Raw genomic sequence first — 19,206 nt, 5'->3', positions numbered from 1 at the left:
ATGTGGCTCTTGATCTTATGGTTGTGAGTTAAAGCCCCACGTTGGACATGGAGACTACCTAAAAAAAAATAATAATGACATGTAATTTTGGTGTTTTATTTTTTTTTACTGTGAAGAACAAGTAAACCTTAGCATAGGAGTATCTATTTGCTGCTAAATTTGTAGAAAGGTGTAAATTCAGTGTTTAAAAAAGGATTCTTCCTGGATTTGTCTTTTTAATATTACTACTGTTAGAGCAATGTCTAGATTAAAACATGAATTAATACTTAGATTCTAACCTTCCTAAATAGAATTTGTTTCAGGGCAAGAACCATGCCTTCCATTCTGTAGGATCATTAGCACTGGAAAGGGATCTTAGGAATTAAGTCGTTAAATCATCTCTGTTAAAGATGAGGCAAAACTAAAGTCTTGGAGTTTATTTGATTTGGTCACTTATGTTTAGCAGAAATAGCATAAGAGCCCAATTTTCTTAACGTCCAGTTAGTTTTCTGTCCATGTTGTCTCCAATGGCTTGTCACCTCTCAATTCTGTCTAGTGGTTTAGTATTACAATAAATTTCTTAGCTTTTCTCTTATAGCTATAGGTATTTAAGTCCTTGGTAAATACTTGCTAGTTTAATTTGGTATAACTCGGTATGTTGGTTCACTTCCTTGAAAAATTATGTGCCAGTTACTATGCTGGGTACCGGGGAGACAAGTCTAGTCATGCATACTTTTTCCCCCTATTCTTCCATGCGCTTTCCTGACTCAGGATATCACTGGTGCTCTCATTGTCTCCAGCTCTCGTTGCTTCATCTTCAGTTTCTTTTCATTCTTTCCGTTGCTCCTGATGGTAGGCAGAATTCCTAAGATAGCCCACAAGAATCTCACTCCCCCTTCGTGTACATATCCTATATAGTCTTCTGTACTCTAAATATGATAGGATAGCACTCTTGTGATTACTTTATGACATCTGGCACAGTTGACTAGGAAAGTGGTATTAGCTGAGTGGACCTGACCTAATTACATGAACTCTTTAAATGTGGATCTAGGGGTACCTGGGTGGCTCAGTTGGTTAAGCAGCCGACTTTGGCCCAGGTCATGATCTCACATTTTGTGTGTTCGAGCCCTGCATTGGGCTCTGTGCTGACAGCTTAGAGCCTGGAGCCTGCTTTGGGTTCTGCATCTCCCTCCTTCTCTCTCTGCCCCTCCCCTTCTGCTCCTCATATTCTGTCTCTCTCAAAAATAAACATTAAAAAATATTAAATGTGTATCTAGAGTCAGAAACAAAGACAGTAAGGAATTTGATGTAAGGCAGATTCTCTATTCCTGACTGAAGGTGGAGGGGAGCCACATGTTAAGGAGTGGGCATTCTGTAGGAACAGAGGGCAACTTCTGGCTGACAGGAAGAAAATTGGAACCCCAGTCTAACAACCACAGTGAACTCAATTTTACCTAAATGAACCTAGAGGTGGATTCTTCCTTAGGTCTTCTGGTGAGAACATTGCTCATTGACAGTTTGATTTCAGCTTTAGGAGAGACCCTGCCACACTATGCCTAGACGTCCACCCTACAGAACTGGGAATTAATAAATGACTGCTGTCTTATGCCACTAAGTTTGTGGTAATTTGTTATGCAGCAGTGGAGAACCAGTATAATACATATATGTCTCTTTCTGGTCCATCTGGACCTTTCTTGGTCCTCCAGGAAGTATTATGGCAACCTAATAGATATCCAACAGCACTCTGAACTTCTTGTTTGTAGCACTCATGTTAATTGACTTGTGTCTTATTCAGTACCTTTAACTCTCTGGATATAGGGACCTGGTTTGAATTAATTCCCTGTATTTATACCCAGTCTGTGGTGAATAATAGCCATTTAAAAAGTGTCAGAAGTGAATGCGTAAAAATAAGACATAGTCCCTGACTTTGACAAGTTTATTATCTAAAGGTGTTTGGCTATTTTATGTGTGGATATTCTTGTTTGTGTTTGTGTATGGGATATGTTTGGGTTTTGGTGGGTAGGAGCAGTCAGCTATTAGTTGCCCAAGTGCACAGTGAATTACACTGGCTTCCTTCCATGGTCGTTTTGCCTTACAACTCCTTCAGTACTTATTTAGACAATTCAAATCACTTTGACACAGGAAGGGTGAGTTAAGGAAGGAAGGAAAGGGAGAGAGGGAGGGAAGAAAGGAAGGAAGGAAAAGAGAGATGGAGGGAGGAAAGGAAAAAGCATGTGCGCTTGAAATGCATGTGGACAAAGGCACTCTTCTGTAATGAAATAACTTTATCATTTGCAGTATTCTGTTGATGATCTGTCAGAGCATTGCCGTTAAAGGGACAATAAGATGGGATATTCCACCCAATTCTTGGCCACAGGGACTGAATCCCATCCATCTCACCCCCAGTGCTCAGGAATAGAAGTTGGTTCTAGGGAAGGAATTTAATCAAGTTCTTAGTGTTAGAGTTTCCCTGACCAACTAGAAAGCAGCTTTCATATTATTGTATTAATGTCCAAATCATTATCAGTAAATAAAGTTTGCACGATTGCTGAACACACAACACAGAAGCAACATAGGAAATAATGGAAACTTCATAAGTGAAGAGGGGATTCATTGTTAAAAGCTGCCTCATAATCTAAGTTATAGTTTTTGATAACATGGGGTTCACTCTTCATGCTGCCAGAATTGTGCCACATATAAAAAAGTCTGAATAGCTGATACATTGGTTTAATTGTGCATAAGCCAAAGTACCTGTAATAACCAAGCCCAGAAAGAAGCCTGGAAGAGAGAAGAACAAAAAACGGCACATGATGATACAAGCTGCAGTTTAAAGATGAAGGCTCCCAAACAGATTATCCGGGACATAAAGAAATTGGATGAATTGAAGTTTAATCCAGTGCAGCAACCACAGTTAAATGAGGAAGTGCTGAAAGATCAGCATAAAAAGCTGTGTGAAACTTTTGAATGTATTCTACAACTCTGAAAGAGAGAACCTGGTTATTTACGAAGAATTGAGAAAGCTACAAGTAGAGTATGAACAGAGGAGGGCTCAATTTAGCCAATATTTGGATGCTGTCAAGAACACTCAGCATGTGGAAGTGGACAGTATTCCCTTGCCACATATGCCACATGTTCTTCCAACATTCTGATCCAGGCCATTCCACTTCCTGGTGCCCAGCCACCCTCCATCCTTAAAAAGACCTCAGCCTATGGACCTCCAACTTGGGAAGTTTCTATACTTCCTCTTCTTGGACATAGTGTTCCACATTTGCCCCCTGACTGAAAACCTCTTGGTCCTCCCCCTGGTCTACCACCTCCTCAAGCCTTGAAAATGTATGGCCGTAAAGTGGGCCTTGCTCTAGATCTTCCCCTTCATAGGCAGGATGAAGACAAGTCCTGAACTTGCTCAATGGGGTCATGATGATGATGTTTCCAGTACCAGTGAAGATGACCGCCATGCTGAGAACATGGATCAAGATAAGCATAATAACAGTACTGATGACAGCAGCACTGACAGATCAGATAGAGAAAGTGAAGGGGATGAATTTGTGCACCGTGATGATAATGAAAGAGACAACAATGAAGAAAAGAGTCAAGTCTGAGTGTAAGATTTGCAGATATGCCTGAAAAGTCAAGGAAGAAAAAGAACATGGAGGAGCTGACTCCTCTTCAAGCCACGATACTTCAAATGGCAGGTCAGAAATCCCAAAAGAGGGACAAGAAGTAGAAGAATTTTCAGAGGATGATGATGAAGGTGATTCTGATGATTCTGAAATGGAAAACAGCATAAAGAGGAATCTCTTTCAAATGGCACATCTGTCGCCTCTTCAAAGCAGCAAGTTCCCCTACAGTCTGTTCCTTCTCCTCAGATACAAGCACCTCCTATGCCAGAACCACCTCCTTCTGGACGCCTGCCACCTGCTCCACCTTTATGGCCACCTGGACCACCTACTGGACTTCTTCCTGGACCACCTCCAGGAGCTCATCCATTCCTGAGGCCACCTGGAATGCCAGGACTCTGAGGGCCTTTACCCCAACTTTTACCTCCAGGTTTGCCTCATGGCCCTCCTCCTCAGGAACCCCCACCAAGATTAAATCCCCCTGCACCTCTCAGTATTCCTCCACTCCGTACTGGCATAATGTGCCCACCGTTGGTGCCTCCACTTAGACATGCCCCACCTAGGCTTCTCCCACCAGCTCCCCTGCGAAACGTGGGGGTTTTAAGTGTGCCACCCAACTTGATTCAGCACCCCTCGCAGATGATATAAGCCCAGCCGCCGTTGACAAGAACGCCACAACGACCATCAGCACCAAGCCATAGATCACGAATCATAAGGCAGAGATTACTCGATTTGTGCCCACTGAATTGAGGGTATGTCAGGAGAATAAAGGGGCCACTGCTGCTCCCCCCAAAAAGTCAGAGGATGATTCTGCTGTGGCTCTTGACAAAGCAGCCCCCAAATCTGGTCCATCTGTCCCCGTCTCCATGCAAACTAAGGATGATGTTTATGAAGCTTTCATGAAAGAAATGGAAGGGCTGCTGTGACAGCCTTTAATGCCAGAACAGGTTTCTGTTCATTCATATGAGTGGTTTGTGGGGTAAGAGGCTCTTATTAAACTTTGCAAAAGAGCTGCTTTCACTCTCAGGATATTTTTAAATTTTAGTTCAAGGAATATCCTAAAATTTAGCCTTGCTAAGAATTTATTGCATATAAGAGAGAGTTACTTCATTCAGAATAAATTGGTTATTGAAACCGTGCTGCAAACATCCATTCCCTTGATACCACCATTTTCATCCTGTTTGTTTCCCTTCTCCAATTCTTTGGAAACGTGATTGGGGGATCTTTGTTACTTACTTGTTTTGATTCTCTTCTTATGTGCTGTGGGCACTGGAGTAGAGATTTTTGAAAACACAGTTTCTTTTACTCCAGCTTGTCTTTTGTGTTATTTTAATATTTTCTTGTAAATATTTTGTAATATTTTAGTGAGATGGATCAATGTCATTTCCTAATACAGAGCAAGATATTTGGGAAGAAATTGTACAATTTTTTGATTAAAATTATTACTAAATGAATAAACATTTTCCATAAAATTACAATGACACACCTTAAGATATATTTTTCCTTATCTTATTATAATTACTTATTGAGTAAAACATGTAAACTACATAAGTATTTTAAACTTATAATTAACCATTGTTTTCTAAGGTGGTTTTTATACAGAACTAATGATTTGAATATTACCACAGTGATTTAAAGCATTTTCTCTTATGAATGCTCAATAAATTAATAATAATAATCATTTTAGAATACATTCATCTCTGTAAAGAGAAAAATGATTTATAAAATGCTTTATGTCGGATTTTTATCATTTGTTTGGAAGATAAATGTATACAGTGAGGGTTTTGGTTTTTGTTTACATAGAAGCTAGATTACATTAATTTTTTGTTTGGGTTTTTTAAGATTGCCTTACACAAATTTCTGATAACATAATTTCTATTTTTATTCTTAATTCCTTTGTAGACCCAAATTAATGTTTGGGGGAAGGGCATGGGTGTTAAGGGGTGAGTAGTTTTCTTTTTCAGTTTTCAGGTGACTTTTTTTCATTTTCATTTTGAACACTGGTTCGGGAGAACAAAACTTGTCCAACCAGCAAAGGAAGCTACTGTTCTTGTTCTTAAGCTGAAATACCACGTTAGGTCCTGTGTCTTCTGCCAGATTTTTATATGCTTTTCCTTTTAGTTCAGTTGTATTTTAAGTGATATTTTAGACAAATGATTGAACATTCATGTCCAATGTTTTCCTCCTTTCTCTTAATCTTCAATTTCTTTTAATCACAATTTTTAAAACTTTGAAGTATAACACTCAAAAATATGTCAAATAAATGTAGACTGTAATGAATTATTTAAATGTAACCTGTACCCAGATCAAGAAACAGAATGTTGCTGTCACTACAAAAACTCTCTTGGTGCCCACTTTATGATCAGACTATTTATTCCAATTCTGCAATATAAGCATTAATATGACTTTTATAATAATCTCTCTCTGGGGGCAGCTGAGTGGTTCAGTCGGTTAACTGACTTCGGCTCATGTCATGATCTCGTCGTTGTGAGTTTGAGCCCTGCACTGGGCTCTGTGCTGACAGCTAGCTCAGAGCCTGGAGCCCGCTTCAGATTCTGTGTCTCCCTCCCTCTCTGCCCCTCCCCCATTCATGCTGTCTCTCAAAAATAAATAAAATGGTAAGAAAAAATTTATAGTAGTCTCTGTTTTCTTTTGTAATTTTGCCATCTAATCTTTTCTATACAAACAATACAATTTAATTTTGTATATTTTTAAGTTAAGTGAATTTTTTTAAATTTACATCCAAGTTAGTTAGCATAGCGTGCAACAGTGATTTCAGGAGTAGATTCCTTAATCCCCCTTCCCCATTTAGCCCATCCGCCCTCCCACAACCCCTCCAGTAACCCTCTGTTTGTTCTCCGTATTTAAGAGTCTCTTCTGTTTTGTCCTTCTCCCAGTTTTTATATTATTTTTGCTTCCCTTCCCTTATGTTCATCTGTTTGTATTATGTTAAGTGAATCTTAGAACATGTATTCTTTTGGGTCTGGGTTCTTTTGCACGACACTATCTTATTTCAAAAATTTACCTGTGCTATATGAACCTAAGATTATTGGTAATAATCCGCTGAATGCAGGCACCACAGTTTATCCATATTCTGCTATTAATGGATAGTTGTTTCCAGTTTTTTGCCTATTGTGAATAATGCAGCCATTCAGAAATGTGCCTCTGTTGCACATTAGTGTGCATTTCTCCAGGATATATACCTACTCATAGAATTTCTGACATATAGACTTTGCCTACAGTCAGCTTAATAGAGAATGCCGTGTTAAACAATTTATGCTCCCATGAAAACTGTCTGAGATTTCTTGTTGCACCACATTTTTTGACTACATCCTTTTTGTTTGTAGCCATTCTGTTTGTGATGTAATAGTGTCTCATTGTTTGTAATGTTTGAGTTTTTTTGATGACAGTGCCAGGTATCTTTTTATATGTTTATTAGACATTCACATAGCCTCTTTTATCAAGTGGCTGTTAACATCTCTTGCCCATTTTTCTCTTGAGTTCTCTTTTCTTGTTAAGTTACATTCTTTATGTATGCTGGATATGAACTTTTTGTGAGCTGTGTTATGTTACAGAATGCCTTCTCCCATTCCAGCTTGCCTTTTTGCTCTTCTGTCATTGAACATGAGGTCTTAATTTAATGGAGTCAAATTTTTCAGTATTTTCCTTTATGGTTAATGCTTTTGGCTTTGTTTTAATGTTTATTTTTGTTTTTGAGAGAGAGAGAGAGAGAGAGAGAGAGACAGAGCCTGAGTGGGGGAGGGGCAGAGAGAGAGGGAGACAGAATCCAAGCAGGCTCCAGGCTCTGAGCTGTCAGTACAGAGCCCAGTGTGAGGCTTTAATTCAAGAATCACACCACGAGATCATGACCTTAGCCTAAGCTGTATGCTTAACCAACTCAGCCACCCAGGCGCCCCTTTATAGAATTTCTTGAAATCACACTGTGTAAGACTCCCCCTCCCCCAAAACTGTGTTCTATTCACTCAGAATTACTCTGGCTGTTCTAGTATCTTTGCCTTTCCATATAAATTTTAGATCATTAATATCTAAAAGGAATCCTGCTGGGATTTTGATTAGTATTACATTGAATCTATAGATCCAATTGACATCTTAGCAGTAATGAATCTTCCAGTTCATGAACATGTTATCTCTGTTTATGTAGGTTTTCTTTAAGTCTTTAAGGAGTATCTTATAGTAAACACATACCTGCAAAGTTTTATTAGATTTATACCCAAGCATTTTTCTGTCTTTTTTTCTTTTTCTCTTTTCTTCTTTCTTTCATTCTTTTGTATTGTAAATGTACAGTCTAACATTTTTAATTTCCAGTTAATTCCTAGTATTTGGAAATACAGTTGCTTTCTATATATTGACCTTGGATTCAGCAACTTTTCTAAATTCATTTTTGGATTTTTTTTAGAAATAAAATTTCTTGGGATTTTCTCCATGAACAATATGTCATCTATGAATAGAGACAGTTTTGTGTGTTCTCTTCCAGTCTGTATGTCTTTTGTTTCTTTTTGTTCTTACTGACTAGGACTACCAGTATGGGAATGAATAGGGATGATAAGAGTAGACATCCTTGCCTTATTTCTGATCTTAGAAGGAAAACGTTCCCTCTTTCATCATTAAATAGGATATTGTCTATAACTTTTGTAAATATCCTTGATCAGGTAAGAGAAGTTCCTTTCTGTTCCTAGTGTGCTGAAAGTTTTTGTTTGTTTTTAATTGTGAAAAGTTTTGTTAAATGCAATTATCATGTGTTTTTTAAAATTATTTATATTGGTTTATTCTAGAGTTAAGATCTCAGAATAAACTCTACTTGGTTTTGATATATTAGTTTTATATATTACTGGACTCAATTTGCTAATATTTAATTAAGGACTGTTATTTCCTTTTCGATGAATGATGCTGTCTGTAGTTTTCTTGTTATATCTTTGCCTCGTTTAGGTACTAGAATTATAACATGTTGGCTTCATAAAGTGGGATGTGCTCCGTCTTTTGCTTTCTAGATGTGCAGATTGGTATTATTTTTTTAAATGTTTGATAGAATTTATCATTGAAGCTATCTAGGTATGGAGTTTTCTTTCTTGGAATGTTTTTACCTATGAATTTAGTTTCTTTAATAGTTGTAGGACTACTTGGGTTACTTTTTTTCTTTCTTGAGTAATATTTGTATCTTTGAAGGACTTGGTCTTTCATACAAACTAAAACTTGCATGTATAACATTGTTCATAATATTCCCTTAATCTTTTTTTAATGTCTTTGAGGTTTTTAACCAATAATCCCCTCTTTTATTCCTGATACTGGTTCTGTCTTATTCTTTTGTTGTTCTGGCTGGAGGATTATGGATTTTATTGGTCTTTTCAAAGAAGTAGTTTCGGGATTCATTTATTTTCTCTAGCTTTTCTATTGTCACCTTTGTTGATTTCTACCCTTTATCATTTCTGTTCGTCTTGCTTTGTAGTTATTTTGTTTTTTCTAGTTTCTTAAGTGAAAGCTTAAATTATTAATTTGAGAACTTCTTTTGTGTTAGAAACATTTAATAGATAATTTCCCCTCTAAATACTATTTTAACTTCATCCTCAAAATTTTGACATACTGTATTTTTACTTTCAGTTTGGAATATTTTCTAATGTTCTGTGAGATTTCCTCTTTATGGGGGTTATTTAGAATTAGTTTTCCTTTTTTCTCTACTATTAAAGTATCAACTTTGCTTTCCAAATCCTTGAGGATTTTCCAAGCATCTTTCGGTTATTTGTTTCCGGTTTAATTTTGTTATGGCTAGAGTACCCTATTTGTATGTTTTCAGTTTATTTTATTGTATCTTATTTCATAAATTTATTTTGAGGAACGAGAGAGAGCACAGGGTGGAGGGGCAGAGAGAATCTCTTCAGGTCTCCCAAACCAAACAGTGAGATCATGACCTGAGCTAAAATCAAGAGTCAGATGCTTAACTGACTGAGCCACCCACCGGTTTATTTTAATATGTTAAGGTGTGGTTTTTGGCTCAGAATATGGTCTGTCTTGATGAATGTTTCAAGTGTAGTTGAAAATAAAATGTATTATTTTGTTAGGTTCAGTTGATAGTGTTATTCTGTGTCCTTGCTGATTTTATCTATTCACTTGTTCTGTTGGTTATTGGGAGGGACATGGTGAGGTTTCTTATAATTGTGGATTGTCTTTCTCTCCCATCATTTTTATCAGTTTTTGCTTCTATATACTTTGAAGCTTTGTTATTAAATATATATGTTAAGATTGTGGTGTCTTTTAGATAAATTGGCCTTTTTATAGTTATGTAATGTCCTTCTTCATCTCTGGTAATTTCTTTTGTTCTGCATTCTTACTGATATTATTGACATAGCCACGCTAGCAGTCTTTATGTTACTGTTTACATGGTATATCTTGTAACATTTTAACTTCAAGCATATCTTTGTCATTACATTTAAAATGGTTTCCTGTAGATAGTATATAATTAGGTTTTGTTTTTATATTCAAAATGATAATCCATGTCATTTAATTGGTGTGTTTAGATCTTTACATTTAATGTGTTTATTATTTTGGCTGGATTTAGCTCTGCTGTTTTTATTTGTGCCTTGTAGTTTTTGTTTCTCTTCTCTTCTTCATTCTTTTGGAGTCTTTGGATTTATCTAGACATATTTTTATGTTCTTCACTGGCATTTTTACCATACCTCTGTATGTAATTTTCTTTGATAGTTGATCTAAGGATTATGATATATCTTTTCACAGTCTACATAGAGTTAATATTTTACCACTTCAAGTTTTAAAAAACCCAAAAGCTTTTACTGTCCCCACTTTATGTTTGAGTTGCTGTGTGATATATGACAATACATTATAATACATTGAACTCCTTCCCAGAAAACATTAAAATTTTGCTTTCAATAAATTGTGCTTCCTTCATACTTGAAGCTCTAGGTTTCCCTCTGGTATCATGTCCATTCAGCTTGAGGACCTTCCTTTGGCATTTCTTTTAGACCAAGATTGCTGGAAATGATTTTTATTTAGTTTCTCTTCATCTGAGAAATGTTTTTATTCTGGCTTCATTTCTAAAGGATGCTTTCATGTGATCCATAATTCTTTCACGGAGTGTTTTGTTTTTGTTTTTGAATCTTCTGACCTCCATGGTTTCCGATGAGAAATCCACAATCTTTTGAATCTTTCTTTCATATGTAACTTGTCTTTAATGCAGTCTAAGAAAAATGATTTTTGTCTTTATCTGTATCTTTACAGTTTATGTGCCTTGGCATGATTTTCTTTGTGTTTTTCCTTCTTGTGGCTCACTAAGCTTCTTGAACCTATACATTTATGTCTTTTACCAAAATTGGGAAATTCCCAGCCATTATTTCTTCAAAATATTTTTTCTGCAGCAGTTTCTTTCTCTTTGCTGGAGCTCCGGTGACACAAATGTTAAGACCTTTGATGTTGTCCCAATTTGGTATTTTATTAAATACAGATATCTGCCTGGATAAAAGGAAATTTTTTTTAATGTTTTATTTATTTCTGAGAGAGAGAGACAGCATGAGCAGGGGAGGATCAGAGAGAGAGGGAGACACAGAATCTGAAATAGGCTCCAGGCTCTGAGTTAGCTGTCAGCACAGAGCCTGATGTGGGGCTCGAACCCACGAACCATGAGGTCATGACCTGAGCTGAAGTTGGACGCTCAACCAACTGAGCCACCCAGGCGCCCCAAAAGGAAGTTTTTTTTAAAGGTATTGAAAACTCTTGTTTGATATGTAACTAAGAGGGACAAACCTGCTTTTAATTCAGCTGCTAAATAAAAAGGAACATATAAATTATATAAATCACTTAAAGAAGAATATATAAAATTATAAGAAGTCCCCACACAGACTTAATTTTAAAACATTTTCAAAATTTAATAAGATCATTTTGTTTCCCACCCCCCAGAAAAGATTTCTGTATGTTGTATATTTACGGTTCCACATTGATCTCATTGGTATCTCCCAACCACAAATAGCCATGTTTGTATGTCCCCACTGTAGTGGAGCTTACACATAGCGTTTTAGAAGGGAGAGCAAATCTTTCTAGTATACCTAGTGATTTAACTGGTATATTTCAAGTTCAAGATTTTTTTCCCCTTCTGATAGTAGCTGCATAATCTGAAACTGAAACTGAAAGTTCTACTCTAAATTAAGATTTAAGGTTATAAAATGTGTAATTTGTTCATGTTGCATATTCATATTACCTTTATTATATGGAATATATGCTTAATTTAACAGTTAAATATGGCTATAGATATTGTATGTGCATATATTTATGACAATCAAGATTTATTTTTCTCAAGTTTTTACTGTATAAAATGTTACTTTCTGCTACAGATTAATACTTAAAGTTGAGTGAGGACATGTTTGGTTAGCCTCTGTTCAAGTATTTGTTTATAAATGGAGTGAATTGTCCTGTCACTCTAAGGCACTGGTTTAGTTTTTAAGAAAGTTTGATCAAGAAGTGGGAGTAGTGAAGCTATATGTTATATGTATCTTCCTTGCTTACTTGCCATAAACGGAAAGTGTTAGTAATTGGTTTAAATATGTAAATATTTCAGTTACATGTATAGTCATATAGACAAGAATGTGGTATTTTTATGCTAAAATGTTTGTCTTATGGTAGGTTCACCTGTGTTCTGTGATTCATTTCTAAGAAATGAAAATCTCTCACTCTTTTTCCCAGGGTTTGTACTTTGTAAGTATCACCTACTTGTAACTAAATCCAATAGAGAGCTGTAAAAAAAAAAAAAAAAAAATAAGATTGCCGTATTGTGGAAAAATTTTCTAGAGTGGGACCATACTTCTACAGTTCTATAAGGGCAAGGAATCCTTTGTTACTTGTATGATTAAAAATACATTCTTTCCAGAATCTAATATACATTCAGCTATTTAGAGATAAACACATGCACATGAAGAATGATTGATTGCTATATCACTGTTTCTGTTAACTTATTTAAACTCTAAGGAAGTGAAGTGGTCCAGAATGTAAACAGCAAGAGGGACCTTGATCTATAAATTAGGCAAACTAGACTTTCAGTAGTTTAGCCTCTCTGAGCCCTGCTCTTCTCATTTGTAAAATGAGGTGATTGAACTTGCTCTCTAAGGCTATTTCTGTCCCTAATATATTACTTTGACAACTCTGTAAACTATTATATTTGGTTTATAAATTTTATCAGGTAAGCCTGGGTTATTTCACAGCAATTTGGGGTGAGGGCCGACAAGAGAAGGTTTCAGTAGATTTAGCTTAGAATGAAGTTAATGATTCCCTTTTTCATTTCAGTGGGTAGTAACAACATTGATGTGAATATTTTCTCTAGGTCTGTCTTGTTCTGGTACTTTCCTTATACACATCAAAGGCTACATAAAAATCACAAAGTGGCAGAAACTTTGGCTATTTTCCTAGTGCCCATTTATTTCCTATTTTCCTCCAATGCGCAGAGCTCTGATTTTCTTTGGGCATTTGATCCCCATCTCACTGGAAAGTGGTCCCCTTCCCACCTCCAGGGTGTCATAATCAAGTGGTTGACTTAGGCACAGCAGATGACACAAGACTGGACAATGAGAAGTGAAAAGTTTTATGGGTGCCTTTGTAGCAGTTTGCTCATTGATTAAAAATAGACCTAAAGGACACTTCCAGTTTCTAGTTCCATATGTAAGAAACTTGAAAGTCACCACTCTGCCCTAACAAATACAAAGCTGAACAGACTGAAAATTTAACAGCTCTTCTTGGGTCCGTAACAGCCCTTCTTGCGACCCTGGGTAAACCACTGCCCCCAAGATTGGATGGACAAAAGCGAACATAGAAAGTTGAGGCTTGAAGAGCAGAGACTCATGAGTAGAAACTGCTCAGGAATCAGTGTTGGGGAAGGAAAAACTGAGCTTTAATTGACAAATTGCTGAAGGTTCAATATGGACAACTCTGAGCGTTAAAAACAACAGGGATCCAGCACAGGCCACCACAGTATTGTAAGGTTTACCTCCAGGAGCTGGATGAGGTTCTCATAGTAAATATCAAAGAAAACTCTTGTGCTTCTAGCAGGGGCCAGGGTCGGGGGAGCATATTGAAATGTGACAGAGCATTCCATTCTTTTTTTTAAATGTTTTATTTATTTTGGGTTTTTTTTTTTTAAATATTTTTTTTTCTAGGAGAGAGAGAGCGAGAGAGCGAGCGAGAGCGCGCGCATGAGCAGGGGAGGGTCAGAGAGAGAGGGAGACAGACTCTGAAACAGGCTCCAGTCTCTGAGCTGGCAGTCAGCACAGAGCCCGACGCGGGGCTCGAACCCACGAACCGCGAGATCATGACCTAAGCGAAAGTCGGACGCTTAACCGACTAAGCCACCCAGGCGCCCCCTGTTTTATTTATTTTTGAAAGAGTGCAAGCCAGGGAGGGGCAAAAGAGAGGGACAGAGCATCTGTAGTGGGCTCTGTGCTCATAGCAACAAGCCTGCTGTGGGGCTTGAACTCACTGAGCTAAGTCAGATGCTCAACTGACTGAGCCATGCAGGTGCCCCCAGAACACTCTGTTCTTAAAAAGACCTGCCTTCCAGGGGAGACTAATTAACTAGAGTCTGACTGACCCTGGGGGAAAGGAAATATCCAACTCCAGCCCCCTCTAGCCATTCTCTTCCACCTGGAGGTGGGAGAGGGTAGCCTGGGAAACACTTGAGAAGTTCACAGACCAGAGGCATAAGCTCACTAAAAAAAAAAAGACCTAATCACAAGACACTTCCCCTCCCCTCACACCTCACAACATATTAATTACGAAAGGCCTATTTACAGTGGATCTCTTTACCGAATATATCATGTCTGGTTGTCAAGAAAAAATTAGGAGATGTATAAAAGGCAAAAAGCACAGTTTGAAAAGAGATGGAAATCCTAAGAAAGAACCAAAAGGAAATGCTAGAGATCAAAAACACAGTAAAAGATTTTAAAAAATGTTTTTGATGAACTTCTTAATAGACTGGACATAGCTGAAGAAAAATCTCTGAGCTAGAAGACATAACAATAGAATCCTCATAAACTGAGGAAGCAAAGAAAATAAAGACGTAAAATAACAGAATATCTATGAGACAACTACAAAAGGTGTAACATACTTGTAATGAGAATGCCAAAAGGTGAGGGAAGAGAAAGGAGTAGAAGAAACATTTTAAACAATCATAACTAAGAATTTTCCCAAACTAAAGACACTAACCTACGTATCCAAGAAGCTCAGAGAATACTAAGCAAGATAAATATAAATAGCTACAACAAAAAACATCTAGGTGTATCATTTTGTAAATTGTAGAAAATCAAAGATGTTTACCTTACCTATAAAGAGCGAAGGTAAGAATTCTATTCAACTTCTCAGAAACCATGCGAGGAAGAAGAGAGTGGAGTGAAATATTTAAAAAAGGTAAAGGAGAAGGCTGCTTGGATGGCTCAGTCAGTTAAGGCTTTGACTCTTGATTTTGGCTCAGGTCATGATCTCCTGGTTTGCGGGTTTGAGCCCCGTGTCAGGCTCTGTACTGACAGTGTGGAGCCTGCTTGGGATTCCATGTCTTGCTGTTTCTCTGCCCCTCCCCCTGCGCACTCTCTCTCTCGCTCTCTTTTTCCTTCTCTCTCATAAATGAATGAATGAATGAATACATAAGTGAAATAAAAAGGTAAAGGAGTCTAAAGGCTTTCTCAAGCAAATAAAAATTAAGGAAGTTTGTAGACCTGCCTTGTAAGAAACATTAAATGAAGTTTTTATACAGAAGGAAAATAACACAGATCAGAAACTCAGATCTACATAAGAAAGAGCATTGAAGGAGTATGTCAAAGTAAAATGAAAATAGCTTTCCAATTTTTAATCTAATATATAAGCTTGTTTAACAATATTTTATGTGTGCTTATGTGAATATATATTATGTATATATAATGTGTATGTATATACATATATACACAGGTATATTTTTCATATGTGCTTTTTTATAGTTCCATATAAGTGAAATGGATAACAGCAATGATACAAGGGACAGGAGGGAGAATTAGGATTAGTTTGTTAATTAGTAAGACATACAGCCCATTAATTGGTATAGTGATATTTGAAAATAGATTCAGATTAGTTGTGAATTTATACTGCAAACTCTAGGGCAACCATTAAAAAAATTATTTTTAAAGTATAGCCAATATACTGAGAATAGAGAGAAAATAGAGTTATGCTACAGGCCCAGTTAAAACCACAAAATGTAGGAGAAGAGTGAAAGATAAAAATAGGAACAAAAAATGAGGGAAACAAACAAAAAAGTAACAAATATAATAGATATTAATCCACCTATATCAATAATGATCTAGATGCACCAGTTAAAAGGCAGAAATTGTCATAGCGGATCATAAAACAAGACCCAATTAATTATATGTTGTTTCTGAGAAACTCTCTTTAAATGAAAAGAAATATATAGATTACAAGTAAATGGATGATGAAAAATATGCTAACCAAAAGAAGGCAGGAGTAGCTATGTGTACTTTAGACAGAGCAGACTTCAGAGCAAGGAAAGTTATCAGGGATAAAAAAAAGGTCTTATAATAATAAAAGCATAATTTCTTCAGAAAGACTTTAACAAACCTTAATGTGTGTGAACCTAACAGCAAAGTATCAAGCTGTGGAGATAGTATAAACATGAAGGGTTGCTGGGGAATGGAGATGAATGAACAGGGCAGAAGATTTTTTAGGGCAGTGAAAGTACTCTGATCATATGATGGATAAATGTCATAATGCATTTGTCCAAACCCATAGAATTTACATCAAGAATGAAACCCAAGATAAACTTTGGATGATTATGATGTGCCAGTGTAGGTTCATCACTTGTAACAAATGTATCACTCGATTAGGGGCTGTTGATAATGGTGGATGCTGTGCAAACCTGGAGGTAGGGAGTATATTGTAGATCTCTACCTTCATTTTGCTGTGAATCTAAAACAATGGTCTCTTTTTTAAAAAAGTTTTTTTCATGTTTATTTAAAAACTTTTTAAATGTTTATTTTTGAGACAGAGAGAGAGACAGAGATAGGGAGGGAGGGAGGGATGGAGGGGCAGAGAGAAAGGGAGACATAGAATCCGAAGCTGGCTCCAGGTTCCTAGCTGTCAGCAGAGAGCCTGACGGCAGGGCCCAAACTCATGGATCACAAGATCATGACCTGAGCTGAAGTCAGACACTTAACTGACTGAGCCATCTGGGTACCCCATCGTTTTTGTTTTTGAGAAAGAGAGACACAGTGTGAGTTGGGGAGCAGCAGAGGGAGGGAGACACAAATACTGAAGCAGGCTTCGGGCTCTGAGCTGTCGGCACAGAGATCATGACCTGAGCCGAAGCTGGATGCGTAACCAACTGAGCTACCCAGGTGCTCCAACAATTGTGTGAACTTAAAAAAAAAAATTAATATAAAAAATAAGAACATGAGGGAGGAAGAGATGGCTTTTTTTTCCTGCTGCTGGCTGCTGTTTGGGATGAACTAGCTTGGATGAGCCTATACATTGGTTATGTAGTTGTGGTTGGCAAAGTAGAAAGGTAGAATTTCTTAGACCTGGATGAGGTCTTCGAGTTGCTAAATCAACCAATTTTGTCCCTATCTTATATAAGAGTAAATCTTATTTATTCTTAAACCATTTTTTAAAAATTTTATTTTTTTGAGAGAGTGTGACTGGGGGAGGGGCACAGAGAGAGGGAGAGAGAATCCCAAGCAGTCTCTGCGCTCTGAGATCTGTGAGATCATGACCTAAGCCAAAAGCAGGGGTAGGACACCTAACTGACAGAACCACCCAGACACCCCATAAACCATTTTTAATTTTTTTTTTCTGTACTTGGAAAGCTACATAGGATACAATTAAAGAACTAATTGTAAACATTCATTTTGTGTCCTGAAAGATAGTGCTGCTTTAAAAATCCCATTAATACAGTATTGAACTAAGAGAATAACTTTTCTCCTTCTTCCTGCCTCTTTCCCCTTCCCTGTCTCTCACCCGCCTTCCCTAGAATATGTTGATGACAGTGGTCTGTTACAAAGATAATTGAGGGTCATGTAAAATCTCCTTGTCTACTGTCATCCAAAGTGATTGTTACTCTCAAAAACTAAACTTTCATAGTTACTTTACATTTGAATTGTGCTTCTATTTGACTACTTTTTATCTGTCTATGAGTTTGATAAATTCAAGCCAGGAAATATTTATTGAACATCCATTGTATTGCTTTGGACTTCCTAAAGTTTGGATTGCCTTTGTTGTAGTGAAGAGATTAGGATTTTTGAAGAATCCCTTGCCGTGTGTAAGATATGTTACTTGAGATGAAATGTTTTTGTTTTTTTAGTTTAACCAGCAGAATTAGCTAATTCTTTTATATTACTTAAAATATAGCTGGGGTGCCTGGGTGGCTCAGTTAGTTAAGCATCTCACTTTGGCTCAAGTCATGATCTTGAGCCCCACGTCAGGCTCTGTGCTGACAGCTCAGAACCTGGAGCCTGCTTTGTATTCTGTGCTGTCCCCTGGCCCCTTCCCCACTCATGCTCTGTCTTGCTCTTTCACTCAAAAATAAATAAATGTTAAAAAAAATAAAATATAGCCAATTATATTACATGTCCGTTGGTGAATTGTTTAGTAAAATTTTTCTTGCTAAGTTTTCAGAAGTTTAGGAGTTTAGACATACATACTTATATAGTGTCTCTAGTATTTAAATACATGCACAATCCTGATCCCTAGCTAATACAGCTTTTCTAAAGGGATGAAAAGAAAGGTATTATGTTTTATTTCCTAATTATTCCTTAGCTATTCCTTTTCCTTTCTGTGTGACTATAGAAAGGGAATAGAGAAATGTGTCATTTATAGGCTAGTGATAGTTCTGTCCTCATTCTAGAAGTAATAAGCTAGATTTCATCTTCCTTAAAGTGTGAGGAAACTCCACCTGCAGCTTCAGATGTGAGGAAACTCCACCTCCAGCCCAAATTGCTGAGCAGTTTACTTGCAGCAGTTTTGCCGCTTTTAAGACTCAAGAAGCCACACTGGTCCAGTTTTGAATGGATAGGGATTGAATGGACTGCTTACATTTAATTGTAGTTGTTAATTACAGTTGTCAATAGCACATTTTGATGGAGAACATGAGTTTGGAGGCAGTTTCCTCATCTTTAAATACAATAATTTTGCAAAATAAAGCAGCTGTTTCTTCTTTTTTTTTTTTTTAATGTTTTTTTATTTATTTCTGAGAGAGAGAGACAGCATGAACAGGGGAGGGTCAGAGAGAGAGGGAGACACAGAATTTGAAACAGACTCCAGGCTCTGAGCTAGCTGTCAGCACGGAGCCTGATGCGGGGCTTGAACCCACGAACTGTGGGAATATGACGTGAGCCAAAGTCGGATGCTTAACTGACTGAGCCACCCAGGCGCCCCTAAAACAACTGTTTCAAGTGCTTTATGCTGTGCCTACTACAAAATATCTGTAGGGTTGCCCTCATCTTCTGAGAAACTCTTCCCATTCCACATAATTACTGTGATACAGTATGTTGATACTGTATTTTATACATACAGCCTGTTCTCACTTGATTGGTACATGAGTGAGGACCTAACCAAAATAGAGGCA

The 19,206-nt window shown here is 37.1% G+C and overlaps 1 protein-coding gene and 1 pseudogene across 4 annotated transcripts in view; both read left to right on the top strand.

The window, feature by feature from the left end:
* The window catches only part of ANKRD28 (ankyrin repeat domain 28), a 206,487-nt gene that overhangs the window by 86,976 nt on the left and 100,305 nt on the right, over nt 1-19,206 (top strand). The window lies entirely within an intron of this gene.
* Nucleotides 705-4,525, top strand: LOC120238475 (annotated as a pseudogene).

Source organism: Hyaena hyaena, unplaced genomic scaffold (assembly GCF_003009895.1).
Source record: "Hyaena hyaena isolate Hyena2069 unplaced genomic scaffold, ASM300989v1 scaffold_210, whole genome shotgun sequence".
Taxonomy (NCBI): domain Eukaryota; kingdom Metazoa; phylum Chordata; class Mammalia; order Carnivora; family Hyaenidae; genus Hyaena; species Hyaena hyaena.
Note: the sequence above shows the minus strand (reverse complement) of the source record. Positions and strands in the feature narration are given on the sequence as shown.